This window comes from Pogoniulus pusillus, chromosome 24 (assembly GCF_015220805.1).
Source record: "Pogoniulus pusillus isolate bPogPus1 chromosome 24, bPogPus1.pri, whole genome shotgun sequence".
In the NCBI taxonomy this organism is placed as follows: domain Eukaryota; kingdom Metazoa; phylum Chordata; class Aves; order Piciformes; family Lybiidae; genus Pogoniulus; species Pogoniulus pusillus.
This window is the reverse complement of record NC_087287.1, coordinates 11,210,466-11,225,459: the sequence shown is the minus strand read 5'-3', so window position 1 is coordinate 11,225,459 and position 14,994 is coordinate 11,210,466. Positions and strand designations below refer to the sequence as shown.

Below are 14,994 nucleotides of genomic sequence, written 5' to 3'. Positions count from 1 at the left end.
TCACCCAGTCCTATCCAATCAACTAGACCATAGCACTAAGTGCCTCATCCAGTCTTTTCTTGAACACCTCCAGGGATGGCAACTCCATCACCTCCCTGGGCAGCCCATTCCAATGGCAAATCAAGATGCAGAAAGGATGAAGGCTCTGTTGTTTTGGAGTGTTGTGTTTGAGTGGGGGTTTTGATGTTGTTTTCATTTTAAACAGGGTTGCATAAGGATGGTTTTCATCTAACATGACAGGCAATAGTACTTGAAAAAATAAAATATCTACCCCTAACCATCCTCAGATAAGCTTAACTGCTCCATAGTGCATGCACAACAGTTGTGCTGTGGGTGCTCACTATCATGATCAAACACAGAAAAGGATGGAGGAGAAGAAAATTAGTACATACAGAGAATATCTCTCTCCAGAGATAACAGGTGGCAACTTTTTTACCACAGATTTCTCTAGAAAGCTGGATAATTTTTTACTACTTCACTATTTGCTAAGCTTACTTCCCATTTTAATTGGCCTGCTCAGTGCTTTAATACGTGAGGAGGGATTTTTGTTTTGCTAGACAGGCTTAGCAGCATAGTTCAGCAGCAGAGACCAGCTTTACAAAGCACAATGCAAGGCATACACACCACAGAGCTTGAACGTGTGTGTCACTGCGCAGAATTACACAGCCCTGAGCAAAACACAGCCCAGACATGGGTTGTTTTCCTGTCAGGAAGCTGAACTGAAAACTCAGAGACTCACATAAAAAGATAATGCAGCTTTGCTAGCTATAACAGAAACAAACAAGCAAATGGGGTATGTCCTACCATTTATTTACACTCCAGTTCACTGTTTCACACTACAGTGCCTGTTCACAGACAGTCCATCTTTGCTGCTCCCCTACCACACACTGCACAGAAATCGCCACTTCATTTCCACACCAAGCCCCTCTAGCTCTTGGTCACTCCCATGATGAATTCCACTTACCTAGAAATTCTGCTGTGGCTTCAAGGAAAATTAAGGAGAAAAGATTTTTGGCCAATGCTCACACAACAGTTTATCCAATGCCTAACTGCTAACATCATGGCAAGACATCATTTTGCAGTGACAATATCTGTAAGCATGCAGGATGCTGGGAAAAGGTGGATGGTGTCAGGCAGCAGGCATTCAGAGTGAAGTTATAGATCAGGCATGAACTGCTATGTTGAGAGATAAAGACAAGGTCTGGGGTGGGGGTTGAGGATTGCTGAGGGGTTGCTGCTTGCATTGTCAAATACTCATTTTTGTGCAAGCAATTGCAGCAGTTCTGGTTCAGCTTCAATTACCCTCTTCTCCCCACACTATCACCAATTCCAATTTAACAAGGTTCAACATGCTGGGAAGACACAAGACTTCTCCAGGTCACAATGAGTAGGGTTGACCTTCCTCAGACTTGGGGACAGATCAGTGCAGACTGTTCCAATGCTTCATTGCCGAAACAAGATACATGGGCCTAGGCTTGGAGAGAGATATTAAGCTGATATACTTCTCCTAGCTTATTGAGATGATCAGTACACAGTCAAAGTATTAGATATGAAGTTTCTGCCTTCTGCTACCTGCTGTCAAATGCCCTAGTTTGGCCAGTGAAAAACAAATGCCAGCTGCAACCTAATAAAGAAAAAGGCCTTGGACTTCATATGCATAACCAAATCCTCTCTGAATGACACTATAAACCTGCTGTTGCAGCATTTGTTCTCTCAAGGGTATAGAGTGCAACATAAAATGGAGGACAACAGAGGAAGATACAGGTACCTTGAGGCACAGACCTGCAAAATCCAGTACTTTCCAGCTGGTATCAGCAATGCCAACGTTGTATATGAATTGTGAAGCAGGAATTGTATATGAATCTTTGCTTTAGCTCTGCCTCTCTCTTCTCTTGCAAAAGTCAGCAACTGCCAACTCCCCACCTCTCTCCCACCAGGAACCGGCTGCTTTCCTCCATCACTGGCATTACCTGGTCCTGAGTGTGCCCAGGAATTACGCTGCCTGCCTCACTGATGGTATTTTTTGCCAGTCTCTCATAAATGTGGGACATCATGTTCTGCCCTCAGGTGGCCCACAGCATGAGAGTCAGGAACCTAGTTTAAGAGGACAGGTATTCCCCTACCAAGAAGGGCTAGTACTTCTGGCTGGCTATATGCATTTGAGTATATATTTCCTGGCAAAATAAGGCAGCGGAGAAGGCATGAAACCAGGACTTATTTCATGTCCTTGTCCTGAGGCCTGGCAAAACCAAATATTTGAAGTTGCTCTTCAGAAGAGAGGGAACAGACCAAACTGATAGGTTTAGGTAGCAGTTTAGGCTATCTGCAAGTCTCTTGCCATCCTACACAAAAGAATGACAAATAGCATCCACTAGCTCTGTTTTTATAGGATCCCAAACTTCCATTTCAACAGATAGATGTGGGATGACCAGAGTTCCCTGCTACACTGGCAGAGGCAAGGGCTTTGGCTCTGTTACAGAGCACAGCTTTGCCACTAATATGCATTCACACACACCCATCTTCCCAGCGACTTGTACCTTTGGTACCTTAAATAGATACTACAAAACATAGTTACTTGATAATGGGTAGAAACAATAAACTCAGCATGCATTGCAAACTCAGTGCCACATGACAACAAGAAACTGAGAACAGGAAAAGCTAGACTAAGCCTTTCTGGGCAAGTTTGGCTCAATACTGAAAAGTTCACAACTGTTCTAGTGACTGCAAACAGCTTTGGACAACACAAAATTCACTACTCCATGGACACCAGAAGCTGAATTTTCTATACAGTGAAACATGCCACAAGATATCTATCAATTTCAACAGCAGCATGATTATGGCTTAGGTGGATGTTTCCTATGAAAGAGGGAAAATATGGCAAGAATAATAATCTTGTAGCTAAAGCACTGAACTCCAAAGACTTTTGTGTAGCTCCTGAGTCTGCAAGAAGCTTCTTAATTTACTCAGGCAAGTTATTTCAGAGTAAAGTCACCCCCCCAGGTGTGCCATTAAAAAATGATGTATTAATATATTGCAAAAGTAATGACATACCTGGGTTTCTTATTCTCCCACTATAATAGGAGTAAGTTGACCACAACAGAAAGCATTCCTTAAACTGTCTTTGTATGCTTCTCACCATGTAGTCCTGTGCAATGATTAGACAAACTCCATAATATGTTTACTGTAGCCACTTTAGAAGGAATAACTTACTTATTTTCCCAGGTTAAAAAAAAAAGGTATGGAGGGGAGAGGAAGTGAGGAGGATTTTGTGAAAGTGCAGTGTGTTTTGACAAGAAGTTTATTAGGAATATCTTGAAACCCAAGATAAAAGGACAGCCTGCCAAGAAAATTGTGACCATCCGGTTTGCAAGGTGTGTAACTACTTCTACAGGATCTACTCTGCACACCAGCAAAACTTGAGTTTTCCCAGAATAGAGCCAGCATGCAGCCTCACAAACACAGCATATGCAGATGCAGTTGTCCTTGCTCTCTCAGCACTCTCACCAGGAAGTGGGTTTTGGTGAGGCTAAAGTATACTCGGTTGTGATATTTCTGTTATCTTGCCAAGCCCCTTTGTCACCATAGTTTGGCCTGATGTAGATGCTGAGGGCACACAACATATACACTGTACATAATTCCAAGCCCTCATTTGAGAGATGCATGCCAAATGTGGCCTTAAACACAACAAAGTGCTTTCCTGAAATTCCCTGGATTTAGGATCATAATGAGGAAAAACCTCAAAGATATATCTTGACCAACTCCGCTAAAGAACATAGTTGGCCAATAAAATTACAACCCTACATGTGAAACTGTGGCATGAAACTTGTGTCTGTTACCAGTTTCACTGATCTGTTAAATCATGGACAAGGGAAAAATAAGCCTGCAAACCCTATCATATTTTTGAGACACAGCACCCTTGGAGGTGCATAAGCAAGGTCTATGTTCTAGTTTAAAATCAGGATGAAGTAGACTACACACCTTGGTTTTCTGAAGCTACTAAAGACTGATGTTTGCATTTTCTACTGTCCCATTAAGCTGTACCATTAGCGTAGCAAATGAATAGAAGCATCATTAGCTGCAGTGCTTCACTATTTAGAACTTGGCTGGCTCTTGTCCATTTGCAACTTCTATCTTAACAAAATTTCCAGAGAAACAAACTTAATGAATCAAGTCTAGTCATGCCTGAATGGTCACTGACACTGCAGCTTCGAAGCAATACCTGCTCTCAAGGGATGTTTTTACTGTATCTATGTTCCACACTAAGTTATGGGTTGTATTTATTTCCTAGAAGCAGGTACAGTGCAGTAGTGAACAAAACCGGTTTCATCTCTGCAGCTTAGTCCTCTCCATACGCAATGAAGAATTAATATTAGCCCATCTCTTTTGAACATCATTTTGAGATGCGCTCATGAGAAAAGCTGTTTATCACAAAGCTATTAACCTTTGCCTTCTAGGGAAGGAGCTGTATGCTGTTGTCTCCTTCTCTCTCCAGCTACCTGCTGTTCTCCTTAAATTAGGTTGAAAACTTACAAATACTTGAGGGCAAAAAGTTGTTCTGCAATTTAACTTGACACTGTAGAAGTAAGTTCCACTGGACTGAGGTTTGAGAGTGGGTCAGAAGCTAATAGAGTCTAAGACAAGAGGCAAAGTAATAGGCCTTATTAATATAAACCAATATGCACTATTACCAAACTTTTGGACACAGTGTCTCCAGGTGGTCTTTTACTCAGGAATCCTCCTGCTGATTCATTACACCTTCCTCCACATACAGAAACTGACAGCAAGAGCATGACCCTCAATGACAGAAGGAAGAGGCTCCAGAAGCAGCAAATCTAGTGAAGTGACTTCTCTGTCAACATGGCGTTACAATGAATTTCTAGAGAAGACCACTGAATACCAGAACCTGACACTGGTCTACACAGCTCTCAGAAATGCTTTGCTTTCCTCACTAAGGCACTGGTTTTCAGCCACTAAGACTTTTTCTTTAACTTGAGTCTAGTTTGGTTGCATTTGATATTCTTTTCACACAAACATAGCCCTGCCCTATAGATTTTTTTGCTGTTATTGAAAGCAACAGAATTCAGCATAGTGAATGAAAAAAGTCACTATTTTCTGACATCTGGCAGGCAGCCTCATACATATGAGATTCTACAAAGCATTAATATCAAAACCTGCCAGAAGCATATTTGTGCAGTAGGTTTTCAGCAGACTGAAAATTAATCTGTCACTTGCAAATAGTAGAGGTGTAAAGCTGACCAATCTAATTCCATGGTGCAAGGAACAACTGGAGCAGCTGAGGGAGAGGTCCATGAAGGGGCAGACAGCCACATCCTTCACTGGGGCATCGCAGGGCAGATGGGCTGAGGATCACCTCAGGGTATTCTAGGGGTAAACTGGACAGCAGGGAGTCTCTGCAATCCTCTGTAAGTCTCAGCAGCAACTTCTAGATGACTACATGAAATGCCAGTAAAGATAATATGCTTTCTACTTTAACAATCTTTCCAAGCACATTATATCCAAAATAATTACATTTCCTGTTCTCTCCCAGTGCCACAGAGTACCTGGTCATTTCTAACACAGCCTTGCTGATTCCAAGGGAAGGAATATAGCAAATTTTCCTCCTTTAGACTTAGCTGAAAACTCTGCAAAGAGTTCTGAGTAAGCTGCATACAAATACAGATCTACCCAATAAGCTTTAATGGGAAAATGGAAACAAAACAAGAAAGCAAATAAGCAAAACTCTATCATACTAATGAAGTCATCTGTATCTAGACATCTCCTTCATTCTGGAAACAAAAACCCACATCTGATCACACCACCTGTATGCAGACCTTGCTCAGTGCACAAGACTTAGTATACTATTGAGCAGATGACAGGATAGGGAATGACCTCACTCAGCTCCTTATTCTTCCATTGATGAGTTTAAAATAAGAGTAAAGAGCAGAGGATAGATTAAATAAAAATTGTTTTAAGCCTTCTCTCAGTTCTGCTACCTGTTTGTCCTTTCAATCTGACTCCTTTTGCTCCCAAATAGTATATATTTGTTGCCAAGCAGCAGAAAACTAATTAGTACAATGTCACGTTTCCTTGTTTTCATCACTTGCTCCTTCCCACTTGCAGGCGCACTGCTCCTCACCTCAGCTCTACAGGATGAAAAGCTATAACAAAGAGAAAGGGCAACTGGCTAGAAGAAACAAGTGAATTGAAAGCATAGTCTTGCACTCAACCTACAGAAACATCCCCTCCCTCAAAGCACTTGCTCTGATCAGTAAAAGCTGACCCTTTAGCTTTGCTCACAGCACACACATTAACATCTGCAGCCAAGCAGCCGGCAGGCTTGGGCTGTGCTGCTAACCTACCCACCAAACAAGCCAGCAGAAAGCTACAGCAGATGCTCCCACAAGACAGCCAGCCACTGCAGTACCGCTGAAGTTCCTGTTGAGGGCAATTTAGAGAATTTAGTGTTTGTGCTGCAGTGCACACAGGAACAAGGGCTGTCAGAAAAATCTATCGGCTTCTGTCAATTCATTTGCTAGAATGAAAGGGAGACCTGATTTTAAGTGGACCCACCATTTAGATGCATTTAGATGCACCACCTTCTCCCCATTTTGTATTTCTTTGCTTCAGCACAATAGTAATCTTCTTCAGAGTGGTGGAGAGCAAAAGGATTCACTCTTTTAAGACACAGCCCAGTTGTGCATCAGCACACATTTTTAACCCAGCAATACAGGTTCCTTGTAGTGAAAGAAGAATTTACTGCCTTCTCAGAAGGCTCCAGCCTACTTCTTTTGAAATAGCAGAACCTCCTCTTTCATACACACTTGCCCAGATGAGAAAGGGATCCCAGAATATGGAAACTGACTGCACACACAAATCAAATGAAGAGAAAGGGTTAAGAGAGTCAAAGTAAGGCAGTCATGGCAACACCAAGCATAGACTGACTGCATTGGAGACCGACATAGTCTAGCACATCAAAAAAGGCCATTTTCCCATCCCCATGGCCACCACTCTTCACAATTTGCCAAGAGGCTCTAGTTCTCCACTACTTTTCACCTCCAGAGCTTTCCCAAATGCTAGAAAGTTGTGATCAACCAGAAGCTTTATCTGAATTTATGCTTACTAGACTGTGGCCTAAAGAATCAACCCAACAGCCATTTGTAACTTAGAAAAGTCAACTGTTATGAAATTAATTCTGTCATAAATGAGAGCTGGGAAGAGACACCCTCGAGTCAGTGTCAGAAACACTCAATCTCAGAAAGCAAGACAGAAATCAAGTCCACTTAGAAGAGCTTGGCACTGTAATAAATGCACTGCATGATGCTTCTTGCGTTCATGAATCAGTCTAGATACTCTTTATGCTCAGGTAGCTCAGCTACCTTGATTCAGTTCTCTGTCTGGCAGACGATGGGGAGGGCTGGGTAAGTGCAGCAGATCTGTCTGTCACTTGCAGCAGATAAGAACATCTTGTACTTGAGCTGCTTGTCGAGTAGGTTTGAAAGGCAACAAACCAACAGGCTAATTAGATTTTTTTTCAGCTGTGGTATGGAGAAGTGAAATCCTTCAAACATGCTATCATCATAACATTTCTCTGCAGGATACTACATTACCCCCATCAATAACAACAGTAGCATTTAAGCTTCAACTCAAACATTAGGGAAAGGGTTAATATTCAACTTCTTAAATATTCTCATCTAAACTGAGCTTTGAAGAGATCCCAGCATTCCCCATCCTTATTTTTTAGACAAACATCACTAAAACCAAAAGATACCTCTGCAGGCTGGGATAACTGGAACCAAGAACACAGCTTGAACCAACTCAATATATCTACCTCTGCTAAGCAGCTGACTAAGGAGTTTTAAAAGGCAGTTTGCAATGATCTGAAGAGCACTTTGACCAAGGAGTAAAAAAACGATCGAAACAAATTACCATATAAATAGGAATAATGAGGTGAGAGAGCATGATAAATAAATAAATATATATTCCAGTGAGGAATTATCCCTTAAATGAAGAGAAGTCCATCACCTATAATACCCTGAACAGCCCTGGAAAGGCCTCCCAGTTGCAACAGGATGCACAAAACCTAACTTTTAGCATTTGGAGGCCAGATTCCATGATCTCTGGAGGTCCCTTCCAACCTCTGAAGTTCTGTGATTCTGTGATTTCCACTTGGAAGATTTGTAAGAATGTCTCATTTAATATGCCAAAAACTGAGGGTTAAACCAACACCTGTTAAGTGATTTGCTCATCTTTAATACCAATGGGAGTTGTGTATGCATGTGATGAACTAATAGGATTTTCTGAGCAAGCATCAAGGAGAATGACTCATGCTAATGGCCATTACAGAAGAACACCGTGAGGACTGTAACATCACAGTCATGTGCAAGCACATTTTGTTCAGGGAAAATAAACCAAGTACCTTCAAAATCTAATGGCTGTGTCAAATCCCATGACATCTGGCTAAATACCTGGGGGGTTTTAAGGGCAGCTTCTTAACTGCCAGTCTTACAGCACTGCTGACACAACTACTTAAACAGATCTAAGGGAACTTTCCACAACTTGGCTTTTCACTAACTCAGAATCTTACTCAGTTTCAGAATGTAAGATTTTGTGCACCTGTTGCAACATGGCTATTAACACAAGAAATGAATGCAGCAGACATTGCACATTGCTGAAGAACTAGATTGTGCTCCCCTTGCAGTTATATGCCCACTGCATGTCCCTGAATGAGTCATCTGTGCAGGCAAAGCACATCCAAATTAGCAGAGTAGCAACTGCAGATCACACACACTTGGGCACAGTCATGGCTACACTCCCTCCAGATCCAATCATTCTACACACATACAGCTCTGACGACCTTCTCCCAGTGCCTCCTCCTTCCACAACTAACCAGTTCAGTCTCAGCACAGTGCTCCACTTGAACAAAACTGTGCTCTCCTACATGGATCTGCTGTTACAGTGGGAATGGCTGCATAGCAGGGAGTGTAGAGAGTGGAGAGCTGAGCAAAGGCACATAGTGCTGGTGCACCCACACAAAACAGCAATGCCACCAGAGCCATGGTCAGAAGCAGGTCCTGGCCTGCATTTCGCAGCCATAGCAGGACACGGTTGCATAAACCTATCACATAACTTACATTGAATTATATGATCTTTAAGTGTTCCTTAACAAGCAGAGGCTACCACAAGTTATTAGTGTTTTGCCAATCAAGGGAAATCCTGAACAAACATCACCTTTTTCAATAACAGGAAATCACGTGTTTGGAACAAGAAATTATGCATATTCTGCCAGGAATAAAAGATAGTGAGCTATAAATAGCAACAAGTCCACTACTAGTATTAGAAAAGACAATCTTTGGAACATGTTTCTTTGCATAAGTTGCAGTGGGTCTTATTTGGTAAGACTATAAATGTCCTAATTTGGTTTTAAAAGTAAAATCAATTGTAAATTTATTTAGAACAATTTACCTGCCTGCCTGCTGTACATCACTGGGCCTGCATTGATTGCTTGAGATGGAGCTCATTCCAGATTGTATTGATTTAATTCATTAGCAAATTTTTAGCTAAATATATTTTGCGGTTTCAGGGCAGAAGTACATAAAGCTCCATTTAGAGGCTGCAGGACTGGAACTGGGAGGTTACTGGGAAGGGGCTAGGGCTTCTCCAATGAATAGGATTCACAACCAGCAATAATATGAATCATCTGTTTCAAACAGAAGAACCATTTCTAAAACAATAAATAAGAAATACTAGGAGTGGAAAAAAGCCTACACTGATAGGGGGAAAGAATCTAAGGGGTGAAATAAGAATGGGGTAAATAATTCATAAATAGTGCAAGGTATTTGTAGTCTTAACAGACATTTCTGGCTTATGCAATTAAGTGCCTAAAATAGCTCAACAATTTCTAAAGCATATTAAAATCAACAGATCAAGAGTAGATTTCTCTGGCTTTACAGCCAGGCAGTTGAGCTGCATTTGTTACCTTGGTAACTGAAGGTACCTCAGTTACCATGGCTACAGCTCCTTTAAAATACGATTGGCAATTCCTCGTTCCCTAACTTTTGTGACTATTTTGAAAAGGAAGAAAAAATTTCCTAGTACTATGTCAACATTTGCACTGGGACAAAAGGTCTGTAAAACGTGACTTTTCTCAGCCCACAAGGCCAGGTTAAGAATAAGCTATTTTTTCTGCTGCAAGTGTTTAGCTCACTGAGAGACTGTGTCATGTAGAGCTTGAGCAACGCACACTCAGTGCAGCACTTCACACAATAACGAGCTCTACTGCTTACTGGAAGGAATGATACAAAAATGGACTCCCACCACTTTGCAGTTTCTCTGTGTATCAAAGTTCTCCACAACAGAGCAGCTGACTGGATGGATTAATGGAATAGAGGGGGCAAGGGGAAAAGAGTCAGAAATCCTAGGTTCTCGTTTCAGATGCAAAGAAAGTGGCAGGGAGTGCATTTGCCTCCCCTGACTCCAGTCTGTATCAGAGACTGGATTCCTATGAAGTCCAAAAGCTTTGTGCAGGGAACAATTTACTACATTTAAAAGAGTGTCCTCTGAATTGTCCTGAGGTTAGAAAGGCACCTACGTTGATGAGCTGCAAGTAACGTGTGGTTAGGGAATTCATGTGCACTTAACACATCAAGATAAGAAAACGGCTTTCCAAAAAATGGTGCACCTTACCTGAAGCACAGGGCACTGAAGAAAGAGGTCACAATGGGAAGCTGCCTCTGTCTCCACATTGAGGTTACACTGCAAGTTACATAAAATACTTCAAGCTCTGACTGTGGCATTATGTTTAAAAACTTGCAAAAATTTTTTTTCCAAACTTTGATTTTGGCACCTTTCAATGATCTAACTGGTTCTATGTTTTAAAGTAATCTTTAATTTCTCCCTGGGAAGCAGCTCTTATGCTATCCTGTGACACTCACTTGCACACACTTCATGCCTTAAGCAGGCCTGTGGCAGCACACAGTGGCAACAGATCACACAAGGATTAGAAATGAGGTGGATCAATAGAACCCCTAAGAGGTGAAAGCTATTTTGCATCCTTGCCAGCTAACTTTGGGAAAGTGAGTGAGTGAGTGTGTGTGCACTCGTGTACTGTGCACACAAGACAGTAAAACCTGACAAACAATTATCTTTGTAGTTTCACATTTCCAAAAGCAAAATGTGAGGCTTGGTCCGATATACATAACGTCCCTCATCTGGCTGCACTTGATCCTAATCATGAGCATGTACGTGAGCTTGGAAGGGGAAAATTAAAAGTTATTTCTAAACTGTGAAGTCTCAGGACTAGGCTCATTTTTGCAAGTCTTCGGGTTTTCCCAGTTGGATTCCACCGAGCTCCAGTCAGGAATTCCCCTTTGTCAAGGAACTGCATAAGAAATGTGTTTTCTCTTCCCACAAGGAAGGGCTGGCAGCAAGTTACAGAGGAAGTGTGATTTTCTCAGGAGATAAAATAGCATTCAGAAGAAAGGTGGTGAGGTGAGATCCTGAAAATCCTAACACATGACTCTACCATCCGTCATTGCTACAAAACCTGCTTTTTCAAATTAGGTTACCTACTGCCTAACAGAAAGAGACTGAGCAACCTAGCAATAATGGGCAACGCAACAGACCTTTGTCCTGTGTTAGTTTGTGTTCTCGTGCATGAGATGTTACATGACTTGCTCATCTTTTTTAAATTCTAGAGCATTTGACAGAACTGACAGCCTAGAAGTGTGGGGCATCATCAGAAAGGAAGATTAACAATTATATTGAATTGATGCAGTATGAGCACAAGCATATGAAAACAGAAGTCTAGGGCTCATGGAATGCTTGAATGTTTAGTGGTTGTTAGCTTGCAAAAGAAGGAAAAGGATGACTATGTCTGCAAACATCTAAATGCCTAGCCGTTTGTCATGGATGGGACAAAAGCAAAGCAGCTGAAAGTGCAGCAAAGATGATTTAGGTTAGGCATCACCAAAAGTACAGATAAAATACGGTGAAGCACTGGGATAAATTTCCTGATGCATTTCTATAATATTTACCATTGTAAGTCCTTAATAACAGTCAGTATAGCTACCTTTCAGGAAGGATCACACTGATTTGGAAAAGGAGAATGACATTTGGAAGTCTCTACCAAACTTATGTTTCTGCACCCCCTTAAAGAAAGGAAACACTTTATTTCAACACTTAAGAGCTCCTTCTGCAGTGTTCCATTTACTTAGCTGCAGAAGTCTTGGGGTGCTTTTGGATCAGCAATCTATATATGTTAAGAATTTCCCATTGAGCTGTTGCTGAGCAATATGAAACATTTCTTACTCCCACCATACTGTCTCCATCTAGTTCTCACTGCCAGCCAGACTAGGGAAATAGCAAGGAAGCTCATAAAATAAATTCATGTCTCTTCTATGACAATGTTCTCCTATCAGATCACAAGATTTCATCTATCCTAGATGAAACTGGAGAACTTGCCTGTGAGCTACAAAGCCACAAAGTCAACCTTTGCCTGTGACCAGCTGGCTGGCCATGTGGTCACAGAGAAATATGGTACATATACTTCCAGTCCTGATGCAGTCCTGCTTATCCCAGTAACTACCCTGTCAAAGCACATGGCTGTCTGCTAGGACTAACATTTGAGAGATCTGCTTCTAATTTATTTATTGCAGTATCAACACCGAATAACTTAAGCATATTTTCCACAGATGACTGCACATTTTTCTTAACACGCTGCTTCATGTCTGTGTGCCACTAAGCATTCCAAGATTTTTTTGCAAGCTGTCATATGGGCTTTTTTTTCCATTGTGTAACCACTTCATCCATGATCTGCTAGTGGACTTTTTAGCTGACTCTAGAGCAAGCTTTGTCTATGTGCAAGTCTACTTCTTCCATGTGTCTCAGCTAAGAAACATGAATTTGAAAAATCTTGTGGGTGAACCAGTATATTTACTGATGTGAGCTTCTGTATTGCTTGTCTTATCACCTCACTGAAAGAAATCAGACTGCCAAGATGGTTGTCTCTTCCTACACAGGGAAGAGTTTGGTGGTAACATCTGATTGTGCCCTCACAGACTTTTATCAGTTATAAAAGCAGAAATAGATTTTTCCTCTTGCAATTTTGGTTTTATAATCATTACTCAAATTATCTTAAACCATCTTACCATGGGATTCTTAGTGAAACATTGCTAAGGTTGCTTTTTGATCGAGTCTAGCTTTTGCCCACTTCCTCAGCATTATCTGGTTGCCAGCATCACGTGCCTGCATTTAGTCATCTGATCAGTCATACAGAGTCAACATTTCTTTCAAAAATTCACCAGAATTACTCGCACATTCAAAATGAGTCATTTGTTTGAAACAGGGTCCATAGCTTCAAGAAAGCCTGGAAAATTGTCTTGACAGATAATAAAACAGTTATGAAACTAAGTGTTTTAAAGCAGGTTTCATTTAACCCACTCTTTGGCTAAGCTGCAGAAAAAAAGATATGCTTCTGTTGCTAAACATTTTGGTGATACATGGACTAAGTTTTCAATGAAGAGTGGCTGAAGTATGCTTTTCAGATTAAAATATAAGCTACGAAAAGCTTTGTTATTCAGGTCACAGGCAAATGTTGGCAGCTTCATTCAGGTATAACAGCATTCAGAGACAAGCCTCAAGAAGATGAACTGCTGTAAAATCGAGTTTATTAAGTATCTGAAGAGATTCCTTGTGAATGGTGATCAGGGGGTTTTATGCAGGTCTAGCAAAAAGCACAGGGTTCTGGATATATCTGAATTACTGGCACTTTGTAGAAAATCAACTCCTGGTTTGCTAACACTAATCTGAAATAGTTTCTTCCTGCTTCCTGCAAGATTTCTGGCATTTACCAGTGATAGATTTACTGAAAAATTACTAGACTTCCAAGCTTTTTTATTATTCTCCCTGTGTACTCCCTCACCGCCAAAAAAATTCCCACACCTCAACATATTAGCTCTCACTAGAGTCCTAATATATTTTTCTGGAAATGCCACAGCAGTAACAGCTCCATCATTTCTTTGGAGACAAAGATGTATGGTGAGAGTACTCTCATCTCCAATTTTAGTCTTGGCAAGCCCTGGGCTCGCCTGTGAGAGAAGCAGCAAGTCTCATGCTGCTCTGAGGCCCTGCTCATACAGACTAAAACAACTGCTTTGTTGGTTCAACAGAACCAGGAGGGTTATGATGTAGTGATTCAAATATTGTTGTCATTCAAACCAAAACTCACCAAAACAGATCAGTAAGAGAAGGTGACTCTTATGTTGAAAATTGCCTGATGCTTCAACAGCATCAGGAAACAGATGTAGTTCAAAGAAAATGCTGTCTTCCTCTGCCTTTCATCCAGAGGTTCAGGGAAAGATAGAATTTCCTGATTTTCCTTAAAACAGTGTAGGGATTAACAGTTGCAAAGGGAGAGGCTGGCAAATCTTCGAGCATGATCTGTTTCTTTTCTCCCATCTAGCCTGAGTCAAGATTGTTAACTAATTCTGAGCAGTATCAAAGCAGAAGAGCAGTATCTGTGGCATGCACTTTCTACTAGCTCACTCTGAACTGTGATCTGGAATGAATTATGAATGGTGTGTTGTGTAGATCACTCTTTCCTAGAAAACAAACTTGGAACTTGACTTGCAAAGGCTGTGCTGCTTCCGCTGCCACCATCCACTTTTTTTATTGTCTATAGTTCAAGAGTGGTGTCTTTCCCATCAAAGACTCATCCAAGGTCTCCATTTCCAGGTCTGCACTCCAGGCATTCTGTGGGCTTGATACTGGGCAGGCATAGATTGGCAGACAGAACCAAATCCCAAAGAATTTACCATCTCAATTTTTAAAAAAGGAGACAAAAGGTGGTGCAAAAGATGCAGACACTCATGCCTGAAGGCTAAAAATGTCACTGGTGGAGGCTGGAAGAGAACATCAGTCATCTGATTTCTGTCCCAGTACTTTCATCATCAGCCTTCACTGTCCATCTGCTGACAACTCCAACCACTGTATCAATGA

The 14,994-nt window shown here is 41.3% G+C and overlaps 1 protein-coding gene across 5 annotated transcripts in view; it reads left to right on the top strand.

Annotated features, from left to right (window-relative positions):
- KCNC1 (potassium voltage-gated channel subfamily C member 1) overlaps positions 1-14,994 on the top strand; it is a 112,959-nt gene that overhangs the window by 61,715 nt on the left and 36,250 nt on the right. The window lies entirely within an intron of this gene.